This window comes from Moschus berezovskii, chromosome 19, assembly GCF_049115385.1.
Source record: "Moschus berezovskii isolate FMDL1 chromosome 19, NW_MosBer_1.0, whole genome shotgun sequence".
Classification (NCBI taxonomy): Eukaryota; Metazoa; Chordata; class Mammalia; order Artiodactyla; family Moschidae; genus Moschus; species Moschus berezovskii.
The window spans coordinates 74,426,613-74,444,291 of record NC_142478.1 but is presented as its reverse complement, the minus strand read 5'-3'; the positions used below and the strand labels follow the sequence as shown (position 1 = coordinate 74,444,291).

The 17,679-nt window shown below is 51.2% G+C and overlaps 1 protein-coding gene across 8 annotated transcripts in view; it reads left to right on the top strand.

The window, feature by feature from the left end:
- The first annotated feature begins 1,558 nt into the window (after nucleotides 1-1,558).
- SPECC1L (sperm antigen with calponin homology and coiled-coil domains 1 like) overlaps nucleotides 1,559-17,679 on the top strand; it is an 84,480-nt gene continuing 68,359 nt past the window's right edge. For 4 of the 8 annotated variants that reach the window (XM_088828373.1, XM_088828371.1, XM_088828370.1 and 1 more), the window contains exon 1: nucleotides 1,591-1,723. The gene's annotated coding sequence lies outside the window, so the exon portion shown is untranslated. Of the gene's footprint in view, nucleotides 1,724-14,574; nucleotides 14,685-17,679 lie in introns of all 8 variants that reach the window. The other 4 variants (XM_055404850.2, XM_055404856.2, XM_055404855.2 and 1 more) reach the window with 2 other exon arrangements.

Below are 17,679 nucleotides of genomic sequence, written 5' to 3'. Positions count from 1 at the left end.
GAGATGATATGTTCCTGTAGTTGGAAGCCACCCAGGTTGTGGAAACTTGTTACTGTGGCCCTTGGAAATCAATATGATAGAACTCCACTTGTTTGAAGTTCAAAATCGGCCCATATTCATCCTGAGTTAGAGGTCGGAATGTGGTGACCCTTGGGGAAGTTGCAGTGTTGGAAGGGAGAGGGAAGACTTGGCAAACAGCTCAAGTTCTTTCTCCTGACCTTCAGGTTTCTGTGTTTCATTGAGTCGTATACTTATTTTGCGAACTTTTATAGCACAGTGTCTAATACATTATATTAGTCTTTTATATTAGAGTGTGTTGTCCTCTGTGCAGTTCTTACAGGGCTGGCGTTAGGTCTAAAATGATGTTGAGACCTGTTTGAACTGTAAAAGCCAAAACGGATGCAACGTGAATGCCCTTCACAGTCACCAGGCATTTGCTGGCTGCTGGGCATCATGCCAAGCTCCCTTCATGCATCATCCCACTTAATCCCCCAAACCCATAACAGCTCCCATTTTGTAGATTAAGAAACTGAAATGCAAAGACAAATGGTTAGAAAGTGAGGAAGCCAGGATTTAAACCCAGGCTGTCTGGTGATGAGGGCCATGTCTCAAGTCCTACACACATGTTGAATTATCTCCAGGCTGTTAAACCACTGTGGCTATTCTGATATTTTTAAAAAAGGTACAGATCATCGTGTATAGTAGGCCATCAGGGAAGCCCATAGTAGACTACCATTTGTGGTATATATAAAAAGAGAATCGGAAGAACCAATCAGGTTATTTTGGATATTTGCTTATATTCATAAACATTTTTTAGGAGCATATCAAGAAACTCAATGGATTTAGTTGCAGCTGGAAAGAGGAAGTACAGCAAGGGAGCTGGGGTGGAAAAGGAGCTTTCTGAACTTTTAAACACGTGAACGTATTAGAAATTTGTTCAGAAGCAAAAAGGAACAAAGATTTACGTGAATACAAAGCACCAGAGAATTACGTGAACAACTTTACGCCAATGGTTTTGAAAACATGAACACTTTCCTGCAAAAATATAATTCTGTAAAAATGATATGGGAAGACAAATTATCTAGACTTAGAACGGTTAATGTTGTGCTTATTTTAAAACCCGCACCCCATCTCTTCCAAGACCTCCGGGGAGTACTGGGAGGGCAGGGCTTCTGTGTTTTTCTCGCCGCTGTCCAGCTCAAGCCCAGCAGTGTCCGTGGCACGCTGCAGATACGTGCCGCATGAAGGCTGGACCTTTGGGCTAAGCCGAGCTTTGGGACGGGATGCGGGGAGCGCTCACTCATCCCTCGGCCACGCTCGGAACAGCAGCCAGGAGGATCCACCACCCGGAGCGCCCGCGGGAAGCCTGGCGCACGCGCAGTGCTGCCCGAGGCCAGTCAGGTGTTACGGCGCCTGCGCGATTCCGGGCCGGGGGGAGGGGGGCGCGAGCCGGGCCGGCCAGCGCCTGCGCAGCGGCGCGTGTGGGCGGGGCCTGCGCTGCGCCTGCGCAGTCCCGGCGGCCGCGGGGGGCGGGCCAGAGGCGGGCCCGGGGGCGGGGGCGCCGCGAGGGAGGCCGGGCCGGGCCGGGCGGACTGCGCCGCGGGGTTGGCTGCCGCGCTGAGGCCGGACTCAACGGATTCGGGCCGCGCCAGCGGGCGAGCTCGCCGCCCGGCCCAGCCCGCGGAGTCAGCCAGCGAGCGAGCGAGCGAGGCGGCGGCGCGCGGTAAGAGCCTGCCCCGGCCCCTCGGCGCCAGCGCCTCTCCTCAGCGCCGCCCGCGCGGCCCGGCCCCGGCGGCCCCGCGGCCCCACGGCGGCCCCCGGCGGCCCGCGCCTGCGCCGGCCCCTCCCGCGCCCCCGGCCCCGCGCGCGCCTGCGCCTGCCGCGCCCCGGCCCCCGGCCCGGCCCACAGACCCCGGGCCGGCCCACGGCCCCCGGCCCCCAGCCCCCGGGCCGCGCCACAGCCCCCGGGCCGCGCCACAGCCTCCGGGCCGCCCGCGCGCCCCGCGACCACAGCCCCCGCCGGGCCCACAGCCCCGGCCGGACCCACAGCCCCCGGCCCACAGCCCCCGGGCCGCCCGCGCGCCCCGCGACCACAGCCCCCGGGCCGCCCCACAGCCCCCGCCGGGCCCCGGCCCCCGGCCCGGCCCACAGACCCCGCCGGGCCCACAGCCCCGGCCGGACCCACAGCCCCCGCCGGACCCACAGCCCCCGGCCCACAGCCCCCGGGCCGCCCGCGCGCCCCGCGACCACAGCCCCCGGGCCGCCCCACAGCCCCCGCCGGGCCCCGGCCCCCGGCCCGGCCCACAGACCCCGCCGGGCCCACAGCCCCCGGGCCGCCCGCGCGCCCCGCGACCACAGCCGCCGCCGCGGCCGGCGCCCCGCTCTCTCCCTGCGGGGCCAGCCCGGGGCGGGCGGGCGGCCCTTAATTCTCCAAACCCGGTTCGTTGCCTCCGGTTGAACCTGAATGCGCTTGTGCTGTTGCCGAGGACATCTTTGCATTTCCCGCAGTCCGGTCATTGTATGGCTTCCGTGGTTAACGCTTAAGACATCAGAGTTGGTCTCTGGGCAGCTCCCCTGGAGATAGATAACTTGGGAAAAAGAAATCAGTGTCCACATAGTTTCGACCTGCTTAACAAAACCGAGGAAGAATCCCTGTGATCAGTCAAACGCAAGAGAATCTGGGTTTGCTGATGGCCTTGGTAATTCGCCGGCAAGCACGCCAGGACCCGAGGAAAATGACCATAAATTCGTCGTCCTGTATCGATTATGGGGGAAATGTCTGTTTTTTTTTTTTTTTTGAGACATCTCCAGACGTTGATAATGTTTCGTAAATTTGCAAGAGATGCAAGAAAGTACAGATAATACTTGCTGTCACCCTGGGAGCTGCATCTTGAGATGAAATGAGAGCCTGGGGGCTCAGTAGATACCAGCAGACATCAGTACCTATGGATAGCTTATCAAATAAAACCATTGATGAAGGGTGTACGCTGTGAGGAGAAGTGGGTAAGAAGTGGGTCCTGGGTAAGATTTTCTTTTTTTTTTTTCTATAAACAGATAGCTGGTCCACTAATTTTTTTTCCTCTGGAAAGATGTCTCCTTTCCGCTTTGATTGCACTCCAAGCAGTGTTTAACAACTCAACTTGAGACAGGTGGAGGACACTCTTTAATTGCCTGTGTGCATTCTTGGCGTGTAGGGATTTTCTTGACATTCATTTTTAGTAAGAAAGTGAACATTGTGCCATGGTCAGGCTCTATCACTGCCCACCTTGGCAACAGTCCAGATACCTGAGTGGCCGATTCTGCGTCATAGTGAGTGGAAAGTGATTACAGCGGTTGTGGTGAAGGTGAGGCCTGTATCAGAATTTCCACTGTAAGCTTAACTTTTGGGAGTGTGTATCTGCCTTGTGTCCTCTTGAGCTGGGACTTCTCTGAGGCAGAGCTTCTCTTTATAGCTTACCCGACCTGGTACAGCCTGTATTTCAGACGCATGTGTGCCTGCTCAGTCGTGTCTGATTCTTCACGACCCCGTGGACTGTACCCGCCAGGCTCCTCTGTCCATGGAATTTTCCGGGCAAGAATACTGCCATGGGTTGCCATTTCCTACTCCAGGGGATCTTCCCGACCCAGGGATAGAACCCCTGTCGCCTACATAGGCAAGAGGATTCTTTACCACTAGCGCCACCTGGGAAGCCCGTGTTTCAGATGACACAGATGATAATACTGCTTTGGTTCAAAATAATTATCAGGGTTGGGTTTCATAATGCATTAAGACTTGATATATAACCATACACATATTTAAATCACGTGGCTCACTTATGCATAGTTATTATGCAGTAGAGGAAAAGTGACTAGGTGTCAGGCGAGATACATTCTCTGTGGCTTTGGGCAAGTCGGTTTTCCTTGCTGGGCTGCATTTCCCCGTGTGTAACGGTGGGGTTTGGACGTGGAGATGGAAAGACTCTACCTGAGGTGTCAGTTTAATGTCCAGTGGCTCCTTGCCTACTTCGTCCTCTTCAGCCAGAGGTAGAACTGGGCCTTGCCACGACATTGTGGTCCTTCCTTAAAGATTGGAGAGGTGGTGTCGTAAAGGTGGTGTGAACAAACCTGAGACTCTTGGTCAGGCCGTGAAACCAAGTGTTGAGTGGGCTTCAGTGTATTAAAAAACGAGAACAATATAGAGAGTTTTTTGTAAAATTAAATTTATTCAACCAAAAGGCTGTTCTTTCTAAAAATGTCATTTTCTTGATGTTAAAGCATCTTTTATGGTATGATGGTGATAGTAAATGGTATATGGGATTGTAAATGGCAACTACAAGGTTCATTTCCTTATCACAATAAGATATTTTTAGAAAAAAAGAGAACCTAGAATCTATTGTTTTGCTATTGCAGTAAGGGAGTTTAGGAAAAAGTTCCTGGGGCTTTTGCTGCTAAGAAGATTAAAAATATAGATTACTTTTTTAAGAGTAAATATGAGCTTACTTTGTGGTATTTCATTTGTCACAATCCACAGGCAATTAAGAAGGCTCTGTTATGTGTTAAAGATACTTCTGTTCTGATCACCCTTTCTCCCAGATATAAACTGTCAGGATGTCTGTGGGTGTGTGTGTGTAAGCCCAGGCAGGGGAATTCCTCCTGGCGGTTGGAATTGTTAGTATTGAATAAACCGGCTGCTGAGCTAAAGAACCCCTGTGGGGATTCGCTGTCAGCCGGGAAATCTTTCAGTATTGTGGCCCCAGTCTTTTGCTGTGAAACACCGTGACCATCAAGAAATTAGGCTATGCTGATGGGAGAAGTGGCTGGCTTCCTCTGTTTTAAAGTGGATGTATAACAGATGACCTTTCTGTCCATGAAATCTTAAAAATTGGTCAAGATTTAAACACTTAACAGATTTAAAGTTATTGTAAATTTTTTAAAGTGTCTCAACATATTATAATCCCTAATTCTTGAAATGCTCAGTTTCGCCCTGGAGGATGGACTGCTCTCTCTCACCTCTGAGTGCTCCAGTTTCGGAGGACAACGCGGTAACTAAAGGACATTTGTCCACAAGAAAAGAGGGCAGATGTGTTTTTCCTGACCTTTCCTCACATCCTCATTGTTGTCCTGTGTTTATTTTTTTGGTTGAATCCTGAGGTTTGCTCCTGCCTGTCTTTCTAAAATGTTAATCTGCTCAGAGTTACTACCCCTCCCCTGGCACAATTTAAAATCCTTCAATGCCCCCCCATCCCCCACCGGTACTCACAATCAGATCTGTCTGTAGCTAGCCACCATCACTGACCACGCTCCCGCCCTGCCCCCGCCTCTCTTTAGTCATCTCGTCCTGAGCCTTGTTGAGCTCTTGGTCCCTGAGGCTCTCGCCATGTCCTGCTGGAATGCTCTTCTTTCACTTCGTCCTTCAAAACTCAGCTCAGAGTCCCCTGCAGGGACCTCCCTTGCCCTGTCTCCAGCAGGCTGGTCCAGCCCCCTTGCCTTAGGGTTTGGCCCCTGGTGTCTGACGCAGAGCAGGGTGCAGAGACCCTCAGGCCAGGCCCCCGAGGTCGGGGCTGACTTAGCCCCTGCCCCTCCAGAGGTCCACTGGCCTTGCCAGCCCTGCGACACCTCCCAGCCACGCACACCAACTTGCAGAATGCATTTAATTGTGTCTTAGTGTTCCGTTAAAATCTTACTTCTTGGTAGAGGAGACTCTGTAACGTCTGTTTTATCAACCAGAAGCGAGGTGGGCATCATCTTTACTTGTTGTGTATTGTCTCCTTTTCCCCTCCTCGTGTCCCTTCTGCCTTGTGATTTTTAAAAATCTGATGTTATTGAATGGTAAAATATTAAGAAATGAAGATATCAAATTCCAATTTGTCTTTTGTGCATATAGCCCAGGGAAAACAGGAATGTTAAAGGGGAAAAAATACTTCGTCTCTTAAAAAAAAAACACAACCAAAACCCATATTGCACTACTTTTCAAAAGAACTGAGTTTATCCAAAAAAAAGAGAGAGAAATCCTGATTAAGTTTAGAAACCAGGCAAAGAAACTGGCAACAGGGTTAAACTCTGTCCGGAAATACTTGTTAAAAGTGGAAGTTGCCCCTTTCTTCCCCTCTCCCTTCTCGTGTTCTTGGAGAATGTCCCAACTCGGCCATTTTCCCTGGACACCGTGTCCCCCAGGAAGTCCTGAGGCAGTTTGTTAAGGCTGCTGTTTTCCATAGCAGTCACAACTGGACTCCTTTCTCCTGTGAGGGACCCTGTCCTCCCACGCAGGCGACGCCAGTGTCCCGAGTCCCATGCCTTTCTTTCCCTGGAAGCGTCTCCCGTCATAGTTTGCTCTGTTCACCGGGCCCAAGAGTTCTTGAGCTGGAGATACTGAGTTTTCTCCTTGCATACTTTCTTTAAAAACAAAAACAAAACCTTGATGGGTTTGTCTGTCTTTCCCTGGCCTCACAGCTTGCCAGATCTTAGTTCCCCAACCACAGATTAAACCAGCAGTAAAAGCACCAAGTCCTCACCACTGGACGCCAGGCAGTCCCATGGTTCAGGTCAGTCTTAAGTCTTCGGCCCCGGCTTCTTATTCTCTCTTTCTGGTGTCGGCATTTTCTGCGGACCCCATCTCGTCATTGCGCTTACTCGGGCATCTCTCGTGTTACACGTTATCTGCTGGATTTTCAACCCTGGTTCCTTCATTTTTATTCTTTTTCTGGCCGCACTGCGAGGTTGGCAGGCTTAGTTCCCCAGCCGAGGGTGGGACCTGCACCCCTGCCTTGGAAGCTCAGAGTCATAACCACTGGACCGCCAGGGCAGTGCCTGGTTTCTTCTGCTTTTGTCAGTTTACGGGTAACGCTGCTGTGAGCCCCCGTGTACAGAGTGTTGTGTGGACAGCTGTGTTCTGCTGTCTGAGATGTGTCCCTAGGAGTGGAATCGCTGGCTCGTACTGAAGCCGTGTGAAGCCTTTAGAGTCATCACCAACTGTTTTCCACAGCCGCTCCATGTTACAGCCCCTCCAGTCCTGTGTCGCGCTCTAAGTTCTCCACTTCCTAATCAGTGCATGGGTGCTCAGGGGGGACTTTTAAAAACATGGGACGATTTTGGTTCTTCTGCTTTTTGTTTTTCTCACTCACTCGATACTTTTGGAAATTCTATTACATTAGCTCGTACCATTCTGACTCAAGATGATGAATGGCTTCATAGTATTGATAATATTCCAAGGTGTAAATATACTGTGTGTTCATCCAGTTCAGCAGATAGTGAGAGGCTGCTGTGTGTCAGGCACCGATTTAGGCTCGGAGGCGATGAAACAAGATGCCCTGTGCTCCTAGAGTTCACTTTCTAGTAGGAGTGGGGGTGGGGCATCGAGAAATAACAGGTAGCATAGCCTAGGGCTTTACCAGGGCAGCTGAGTCTGTGGCAGCTTTCTGAGGAGCGCCTGTGAGCTACCAAGGCTAGACGGCCCTAGATGTTGTTGCAGGTTACTTTAAGGAGAAGGTAGAAGCATTTTCGTGAAATAAAAAATAGAAAATAAATAAAAGACTCAACTGGTTAATGTGGTGAAGAGTCCTGGGAGATCAACTGACAAGTTGGTCAGTGTAGGAGACCTTGGTGGACGGAGTTAGCACATTTGTGAATTGCATCCAAGTCCTCGTATTCCAATACTTTGGCCACCTGATAGGAAGAGCTGACTCACTGGAAAAGACCCTGATGCGCGAAAGATTGAAGGCGGGAGGGGAAGGGGACGACAGAGGATGAGATGGTTGGATGGCATCACTGACTCAATGGACATGAGTGTGAGTGAGCTCTGGGGTTTGGTGATGGACAGGGAGGCCTGGCGTGCTGCAGTCCATGGGGTCGCACAGAGTCGGACACGACTGAGTGACTGGACTGAGCCTCTTACCCTGGTGCTGAGTAACAGACGCCCCTCCGCAGGGGCCAGGTGAAGGGTGTGGGGGCGCTTTCTGATGGGTGCCGCTGAGAGGACTTCTGGGGGACGTGGCAGAACTTCGCACCCCAGTCTTGTTTTCTTCCTGAACTTTCTGTATTTATTATGTGGCCCTTTGAATTGTTGAGGTTGTCCCTCCAGTAAACCCTACTCTATTACTCACGGTGGAGCCTAGGGAAAACTGTTTGGATCATCTGAAATGGTGAGGCCTGGAGGGCATTCCCTCCAGCGAGGGCAGCTTTGTATTGACATGCAGCCTAGCTGGGCCTGCACTGATCCTTCTGTGTTTGCCCTAGGGGTTACGCAGTTAAATGTTTTGGTTCAGATTTTGTTTTTTTATTTGACTTTGAAATGAAGTTAGAAATGCACATTTAGATGCACAGTTACTCACCCTTCATGTTACCCATCCAGGCAACTGGCCAGCTCCATCGCCATGGGATGCTGGTCACCTGTGCATAATCAGAATGTCACTCTAATGAATAAAATATTATCCCGCAGAAGTTTTTGGGGGCAGTTCAGTTTCTAATGTGCTTGTGTTTTGGAAAAGCAATGAAACAAAACGTGGCCTGCAAGTTTGTGCTGAAGTCATATTTCTGAAGGTCCAGTGTAATGTAAGTGCCAGCCCCACTCTGCAGGGGCCTTCCTCTCCTCCTCCCCTGGTTCTGCTTCTGGCCCCCCTTCCTACCCCCACCACACATGTGCTTAGTAGGGTTGGGTTCCAGCACTTTATTTATAAAACTAATTTAACTCATAAGATTTATGAGGTTTAGATTGTTAGTACTGTGGAATCTAGTGAGCCTCCATGGCAGCGTGGTTGGAAAACCATACATTTCACGTGTACCTTTCATTACATAGGGTCCTCTCGCAACACATTTTAAAGTAGTTAGCACGACTGTTATTTTCCTTATTTTATAAATGGGGAAACGAGGTTAAGAATACAGTTAAGCAGGGGCCACGCTTGACTTTGAGCCCAGGTTTCCTGTGTTCTTTTCACTGTAATCTGCGTTTCAGCTGGAATGCTCTGCCCTGCGGTTGAAGGAGTCGCAGTGCCCTCTGGCCTGGAGAGCAGAAGGCGGGGCTGGGCACTGTTCCTCTTGCGGTTGAACTGTTTGAAGAGCCTTCTCGTGGAGAGAGTGCTGGGTTGATTGTGTGCTGCTTTGCCCCTAGTAAGTGGTAGTCCCCGTCACAGTGACGTTCGGCTCCACGTGTGAGAACCTGCCCGAGAGCTGAAGGGGCGCCTGGTGACGAAGGCCGCCGGGTGTGTTGGACGCCGGGCAGGGGCCGACCGCGGAGCCTCCGGCCTGACAGGCCTGCCCGCTTCCTCTCCCGAGCCTCGCGCCTCTTCTCCCAGCCGCCCCTCGGAAGTGAGTTTTAAATCCGGGTGGTTATCTGATAGTAGTTGCTGATGACTTTGGTTCATTTTTCTCACATGTGCAGTCTGTCTTCACTCCTTCCATGTTTTAAATAAAGTTGACAGGTATGAATTTGGAATTTGTCAGTTTTTTCTCCAATGCTGTTTCAATAGGGATTTTTTTTTTTTTAAGGTGGAAATAAAAATTGAAAGCGGGGGGTTTATTGTATGAGGGTCTCTGCTGAACGGCTAACGCAGGGTTTCCTTTCTCACCCAGGGTTTATTATCCTCAGAGCTAACCCCCCAAGGCCCCTGTGCTGCTCCATTCCTCGTCGCACGTGATTGCCGATTCTGTAGGCACTGTGTTTGTCCGGCCAAGGCGCCCTGCAGGTGGGGAGAGGGTGGTCAGCCGCAGCCGCATCTGAATTGAGGCCACAGAGTGACTTCCGAGAAGGGTTCTCCGTCCCTGAACTGCTTTGCAGGTGAAGCTTCAGAGCATAGTGAGGCCAAGGGGAGAAGGCCTGTCGCCTCTCAAACAGCTGATGAATCTCTGCACAGCAGTTACTGTTTAGTCTTTTGTCTGCCTTGTTGTCGGGAGCCTGGAGCTTAGACATGTTCGCCCTGCTGTGTCATCAGAAGTGAACTGGGGACGTTTCAGGTGACTGAGGCTGGAAGGGGTGCACGGGCGACTGCCCTGAAAAGGAGATTCCCTCAGGAAACAGGCCCGTGAGAAAGTGAGCCCAGCGAACTCCCCTGCGAAAAGTTTCCCCTGTGATGCTCGTGAAAACCGGTGATGTTCCCCCACTGTTCCCTGGGTCCCCGGGAGCTGGAGTGTGGTGCCTGTCCGAGGGTCTCACTAACCCAGCTTAGTGCGGGAAGCCCCCGTTCACCTGGTGTCTGCTGGTGACCTCCCGGCCCAGCCCCACACAAGTGGGAGCCTTTGCTGAGCGGAGGGCCTGAGCGTGCAGTTGGCGTAGGGGCCTCGCTGATTATTAGCCGCCTCGGAATCTGTTGCTGGATAACTTTGACTCACTAGCGCTCTTCCTGCCTTCTGGACTTTTTGACATTTGAAAACAGCTGTTTGGAAAGAGGACTAAAGAAGTCGGGATGAGGGAATCGCCTCTGTGGGGCAGGGAGGGGGTCTGCGCAGCTCGCCCTTTGGTGGGGCTCACGGCCTCCACCCAGAGGTGCGAGAGCCACCTCCTGGGCGTGAGTAGCGTGTCCAGAGTCATGTGGCTAGTGTGCGGTGAGGCTGGCACTTGAGCCCCAGGTCCACCTGCGTGACCCGAGTTCTGTCCCCTCGTGTACGCTCTTGCTTGTGTTCTGACGTCCTTAGAAGGATGACTGTTTCTTAAAGCTGAGATAGTTAAATTACTCATTTACAGTAAATGAGGGTAGATAGGATTTGCTCCTTTGGGGGACATGTTTTGACTCAGACGCTCCCATCACCTTGAGTTTGGGCTGAGCCGCCGTGCCCTTCGCAGGGATGTCTCTTGTCCCTGACATCTGTTAGTAGTAACCCGGAGTCTGCTGAACCAGGTGATGTCATTCTCAAGTTTTACTTGTTAAGAGTTAGAATGAAGTGTTAGGAAGAAAGATTCATTTCGCACGTTCTGTTTTCCTGAAACACGATTGGTTGTGTCGTGTTGCATTTCTGATAGGTGGTTGAGTTTGGTGTTTGGGCGGGTAGCCACTACTCAGGCAGCACAGACAAACCGCCTCAGTTGGCAACAGAAGTCGGTGTGATGGAGGTACACGGTGCGTCTCAGCACTTCACAAGGAAGTGTGCACCGTGACATTTGGATCGCAGAAGGAAGTGCTTGCCTCGGCTTTCCTCTCTTTCCCTTTTGCATCCTCATCCTGCCGCTGATAAGCGCCCGAGCAGAGTCCTTCGCGCAGTTGCGCCCTGTGTCACAGGGGTCTGGAGAGCGCTTCCAGGATTTCCCCTCACACGCAGGTCCTTCCAGCGGTGGATCAGGCCCCTCGGGCCCTGGCTTCGATTCCCCTCTCTCTCTGTGGTCCTTACAGGATGCGCGTGGCACTGGCCCTGCGTCGCCTCCTGTGTGCGGGGCCGGGAGGAACCTGCCCACGCCGCCCTTGTGTTGCCGGTGGGGAGGCGCGCCTTCCCGCCACCCGGGCCCTCTGCGCTGCGCCTGTCCTGGGAGATTGCCTCCAAGGCGGGGGCCTCGCACCCGGCGGCCCCCCGCTGGGGGATGACGGCCCGGGGGCGGGGGGCGCTGTGCGAGGCAGGTGCAGCCCCCGGGCCTGCTGTCGGGGCGCGGAGGGCCCGGCGCGTGGCCGCGGACTCTGGGTGCGGAGCTCCATGGAGACCTGGCTGGCCACGCCTGCCTCCCTGCGGGCGAGCCTGTGTGCCCGGCTCCGGGTTGCCAGGTGAGCGCCAGGACGCCGGGGAGCGCGGCCAGGGCAGGTGGCCGCGCGGGCTCTGGCCTGGGGCGTGCCGGGGAGCGAGAGGCGGCTGTGGCACGGGCTGCGGGGCAGAGACGGGGTCTCCAGGCTGTGCCGCTCCGCCGGCGCGGAAGCCGGAGCAGGGCTGGCGGGAGGGCTGGGCACGGGGGTGAGGGCCGTGTTGGCCGCGACCTGTCTTTGGGGGCCGTGCTCGTCTCCGCGGCCGCAGCTGGGACGGAGGAGGGCGGCCGTCGTGGGAGCCTGGTCGGCCGCGCACACCCTGCCCTCGGCTCAGGCCTGCTCGTCTCCGCTGGAGGTGGGGAGGCGACCTCGTGCGTGGAAGCCCCGCACAGCGCCCACAGGCAGTGGGCCCGCAGGGTTTGGTACCTGCCTCCCCTCCCGCCGGTGAGGTGTCGTGGCACTGGACCATAGTGGCTTTTCACCGTCCGTTTGGGGCCGTGGGTCTGCCCGGCAGCGAGCGAGGAGCCCACAGGAGGCACAGGTCAGCGCGAGCCCCTGCGGCTCCTCGCGTCTCATTCTGGGAGATCAGGGAGAGCCGCCTCCGAGCGGCTGTCCTTTCCCAGAAAATGTGGCTGGAAATCAGGGGTGTAACTGGCCTGTGTCATAATTGTTCCCTGTCCTTCCAGCCAGTTCTGTTAGGTTGGCTTTCTCAACAGGATGTCTGTGCAGATGAGACCCTATTTATGGTCTGCTGCACAGAGACGAGCATCTCCCTTCTCTCCTGGGTTTAAACCAATCTTTTTGTGCCAAAGTTTTTCAGCCGTGATGCTGTTGATTTTTTGTGGCGAGGAGTGTCCTTGAATTGTAGGATGTTTAGCAGCATCCTAACTGTGACAACCAACAATGTCTCCTAACAGTGCCGAATGTCCCCTGGAGGGCGGAACTGCCCACGTGGTGACCGCTGCCTTATCCTCCATGGACAGAGAAAATAGTGATCCTTTTGGTTTTTTATGAATTCTCATTTTATCTAATCAGCGTAATACTTACTGAAAAAAGATTTCATTTTTATTAAACTGAACTCAAGTTCTAATCTATTTGAATTTAATTTGGAAAGACTTTCTTTGTGCCTTTGGCAAAACATTTCTCAAATCTAAAATTTTTAGCTTTTTTTAAAAGGGATTTATTATATTGTTACATTTGAATAATTAGTGAATTACAAAAAATGTTTTTCTGTATTTCAGAGTTAAAAATGTTCAAATATATCGAATTGGTATTTTTAATTAAAAGTATGGCTGACAGTTAATTTTATGAATACAGTGTTGTGCAGTTTTGTAACTGCCTGCCAAAAATCTGAGCATAAAGCCATGGTTTGAAAGGATCATGAATAAACATTTTCTTTTTGTAAATATTCAAAAGCCTTGGCTGAGCAGGGAAAGGAGACTCAAAATTTCTTGCATTCTGGGAGTTTGAACTTTGGGAACTGATTTGTTTTGGACTAAATCTGGAGAAATCATTTGTGTAATATAGCCAGAAATTCTTTTAGGCTGTCTTTTTCCAGCCTTGTCACTTATCTGGAATGTTAAGTATTGGCAGTAGTTTAACGGTCTTTTAGCAGCTTGTATTAAAAAAAAGAGGTCTCCAGAAATGGATCTGAAGAGGTCTTAGTATAAGATTAGGGTTTGTTTGTTTTTTGTTTTTGTTATTCTTTGCAAAACAGTAAGAAGGAGAAGACTTATAGTTCTAAATTTGAAAAAATGCAGGGAGCTTCTAGTTGTTTCCAGATATTCCCTTGTGTTAAATCCTGCAGAATAATAGAAATCGTGAATTAGTGTGAGTGACTTTTTCTGTGACCGGAGCAAAGAGGAACAGATTCGCACTTTTGGATTTTTGTTGCTGGTAGTTGGCTCCTTTTTCCTAGTGTCCTGTCTGTCAGTAGTCGGAGTTTAGTGACAAGAGCTCAGACTCTGGGCAGACTGCTTACCTACCACTCTGGCCCCAGTCTCTTCTTTACCAGGCACGTAGGGTGGCTTCTAATCAAATGTGCTGGTCTGGGCAGCACAGCCCTCCCCCGGCAGCCTGCTCTGGGCTTTAAACGGCAACACCAGCAAAGCATCTCACCCACCTCGTTACTGTCTGACTCTCTGCCCTTCACAAAGCTGCATTTTTGAAATGTTCCTCATCCTTGTCTCCTACTCAACCGTTTATCCCATTCCAGTGACATCTGACTTCTCTCCAGCCTTCCCCATGGAGCTGTGTGGGCCTTGCTTCCATCGCCCCATTCTGGCCGACTTCAGCGTCCACTTGGGAACATGGTCCTGTGGATTCGCCCCCCAGACCCCTCCCCGCCAGCGTGGCCGGGCAGAGAGGAGGTGTCTGAGGGGCGGGGGTGGCAATGGGAGAGGGGCTGCTGTTTCCTTTCCCTTCCTCTGTGGCCAGGAGAGCGTTTGGCGGGGAGCACACGCTTGGGCTGGGTGGTGGAGAGGGAGGAGGGGTCCGTCGGAAGGGCCTTTCCTTCGGGCCAGAGTCTGCGTTGCTGGTTTCTGGAGCAGGGAGAGCACCTTGTTAAATGTCCACATCAGTCGATGCTCACACCCTGAGTTCAGGCACGCAGTAAAATCTGTCCTGGAAATACCCTTCCCCTTCCCTCTCCCCACTGCCAGTCATTGGTTGGTTCTCTCTGAGTCTCGTAAATGTTCATTTGTTTTATAGCATGGGGTTGCAAAGAGTCCGACACGACTGAAGCGACTGAGCGGCAGCAACATAACCTTTACAAATTGTGGATCACGATACTGTACACCTGTAGTTTATGTAATGTTCGAGCTAAGTCGCTTCAGCCGTGTCTGACCCTTTGAGACCCCATGGACTGTAGCCTGCCAGGCTCCTCTGTCCATGGGATTCTCCAGGCAAGAATACTGAAGTGGATTGCCATTTCCTTCTCCAGAGGATCTTCCTGACCCAGGGATCCATCGAACCCACATCTCTTATGTCTCCTGCATTGGCAAGCAGGTTCTTTACCACTAGTACCACCTGGGAAGCCAAACTTATATAACAGTAAGTGGCAGCTTTTGCTTGCTTCTATTAAAAATGGACTTGAAGGAGCTTCCCTGGTGGCTCAGTGGGTCACAGTCCAGCCGCCAGTGCGGGGACGCGGGTTTAACCCCTGGTCTGAGGAGATTCCACGTGCTCTGAAGAAGCTCAGCCCATGCGACTTGCCTGCACTTTGGAGTCTGAACTCCAGCACTGCCAAGCCTGTGGCCGCGCCCACTGGACCACCAGGGGAGTCCCTCCAAGTCTGTATTTTTTTTTTTTAATGTACATCTTTAAATGCAGTTTCTGGTTGTGTGTTAAGAATTCACAGAAAGATTTTAAAAATGTATATGTTGAGGAATTCAGAATAGAAGGTCTGTTGCATTATGATTTGTTTAATTAAAACATTTCTAATTGAATTTCTTGTCGTCATTCTGTTTGATTTTGTAGTACTCATGATTTTATCAGTTGGTTATTTGTTTTGATATATTTAGCAACATTTGCTCACAGGCTTCAGTTTAGTTTGCTAAATCTCCATTTTCCCTTGACAGTGATTCCTTCTTAGTGTTTTAAGTCTCTTTTCTTAATTTGAAATTTTAATATTACTACATTTTGAATGTGGAGTTTGTGAAGTAAGAGAGAGAAATGTATTTAGACTGCTTGGATTGAAATCTTTTTTTGAATTTTAGTGGAGTGTTACCAATACATAACATAAAAACACCATAGCTAATACCAAACAGCATAAATTAAACACCAAAGCAGTTTCCTTTTTTTTTTTTTAATGGTTCTGATTCCTGGTTCTGAGGGTGTGAATTAGGAGACAGAATGTTTGGATTCCCAGTGCTCCTAACCCATCCTCCTGTCCTTGCCAGCGCGGCCCCCAGAGTCAGCACGGCTTTCTCAGGGCTGTGCAGGCAGGCCTGAGGCCTCAGTCTGGGTCTCCTGATCACCTTCCAGGGAAACCCCACCATGCACTTTCCGTGGTTCCTGGTATGGAGTTTTCAGTGGGAGAGAACCAGAGCAAGTGTTGTTTGTTGGCATCTGTGTACCACAGTGTGTAATTTAATGAAGTAGTGAGTAAAGATAATCTTTAGTCATTCCTGATGAAGGGTTTCTTTGACAGAGAGTCCTTTGAGTTGCTGCTTTTGTTCTAATAAGGCATTAGTCATACTTGGGCATGCAGTGTGTTGTTATAAATTATGACAGCTCACATTTGTGCCATCCTTGCTGTGGGCCACCCTGCTAAGCACTGGGGGTTCATTATTTCATTTGCTGCTGCTGCTGCTAAGTCGCTTCAGTCGTGTCCGACTCTGTGCGACCCCATAGACGGCAGCCGACCGGGCTCCGCCATCCCTGGGATTCTCCAGGCAAGAACACTGGAGTGGGTTGCCATTTCCTTCTCCAGTGTATCCTCCCCAAATCCTTACCAGGTGGGTAGTATTATTACCATCCCATTTTATGGATGAGGAAACTGAGGTTTCAGAGAGGCTAACTTTCCTGCTTCAGGATACAGATTTGATCAGACACCACAGGTGGGGCAGTCTCCCAATGGTGTTGGTTTGGTCACTAAGACATGTCCGACTCTTGCGAGCCCAATGACTGTAGCCCTCCATGCAGGAATACTGGAGTGGCTTGCTGTTTCCTTCCCAACCCAGGGATCGAACCCACATCTCCTGTGTCCTGTATTGCAGGCAGATTCTTTACCAACTGAACCATCAGGAAAATCTCGCAATACTGTTTTTTAAAATAACACAGTGGATTTAAAAAATGATCTTTTTTAGGGACTCCCTGGTGGTTCAGTGGTCAGAACTCTGTGCTCCTGCTGCTGGGAGCATGGGTTCGATCCCTGGTTGGGGAACTAGGAAGCGGTGAACCTCGAAGTGTGTCCTAAATAAGTAAATCAATAGAAACTAAGTAACAATTCCATTTTTCTTTACTGAGCCATGCAGCATTTGAGATCTTAGTTCCCCCAACCAAGGACCAACTAGGCCCCCTGCAGTGAAAGTGCAGAGTCTTAACCACTGGACCACAGGGAGGGCCCCACAGTTCCATTTAAATAGTTGTAGATACCATGCACTGGGTGTAACAGGGCAGAAGGGCTCTGTTCGGGGGACTAGGAGCTGCACAGAGGCCTTCAAAGGGAGAAGTGGTGAGGGGCCGGGATCCTGGCGTGGCTCCTGTGGGAGGCCGGCCGCCCTGTGGTCACCACGCGGGCTCCTGTCGGGCACCGTGCTGGGGCCTGGCGGTGCTTCTCCCCAGGGGTGGCCTCAGAGCTCCCTCGTGGTTTCCAGCACAGTCCTGGACAGTCCTCTCAGGGAGGAGCCTTCCTGATGCAGTGCAATGACAGTTAAGGTAAATTCTTCTTGTCCTTTTGGCATTATTTCTGAAACTTGGTTAGTGTGTTTTCTCTGGGTGGATGGTTGGGGAGGGTGGAGTTTCTGAATCACTGAGAAAAACTGCCATCCCCAGTCCTGGGTTCTTGCTACACTTTTCTGACCTTTGAGCCCTGGTGAAATAACTTCTAGAACAAGTATGGTGGGATTTTTGTTCTCTTTCTTGATCTGCACATGTTACTTTGTATAGTAACTCTGTAAATTAGGTTTTACCAACTCTTCTTTATAGGAAAGGAAAGGAAACAGCCGGAGCGGGAGCCTGGCTGGAAGTGCAGTGCTGCTTTGAGGCCCGAGGTTGGGGGCGGGGGGCCGTGATTCATCCTGCAGCCTTATCACTGTTTTGTTGTCTACCACTAACACCGTCATCAGTTGCGAGAATTGCATTAAATCAGAAGGATTCTGGAGTCAGGAGGTAACCGTCGCAATTCTGTAAAATTCAGCCTCCTTTTATTTTAGGTGAGGATCCTGCTTGGACAAATTACTTAGATTGAAATCAGTGCTGTTTACAGGGAGAACTAATGGGTTTCAACTCAGAGTCAGAATTTCAAAACATCTCAAAGGCTGGACCTTCAGCTGAATTTGACCAAATGATAGCTTTAACAGACGCAAGTATAAGTCTTTTTCAG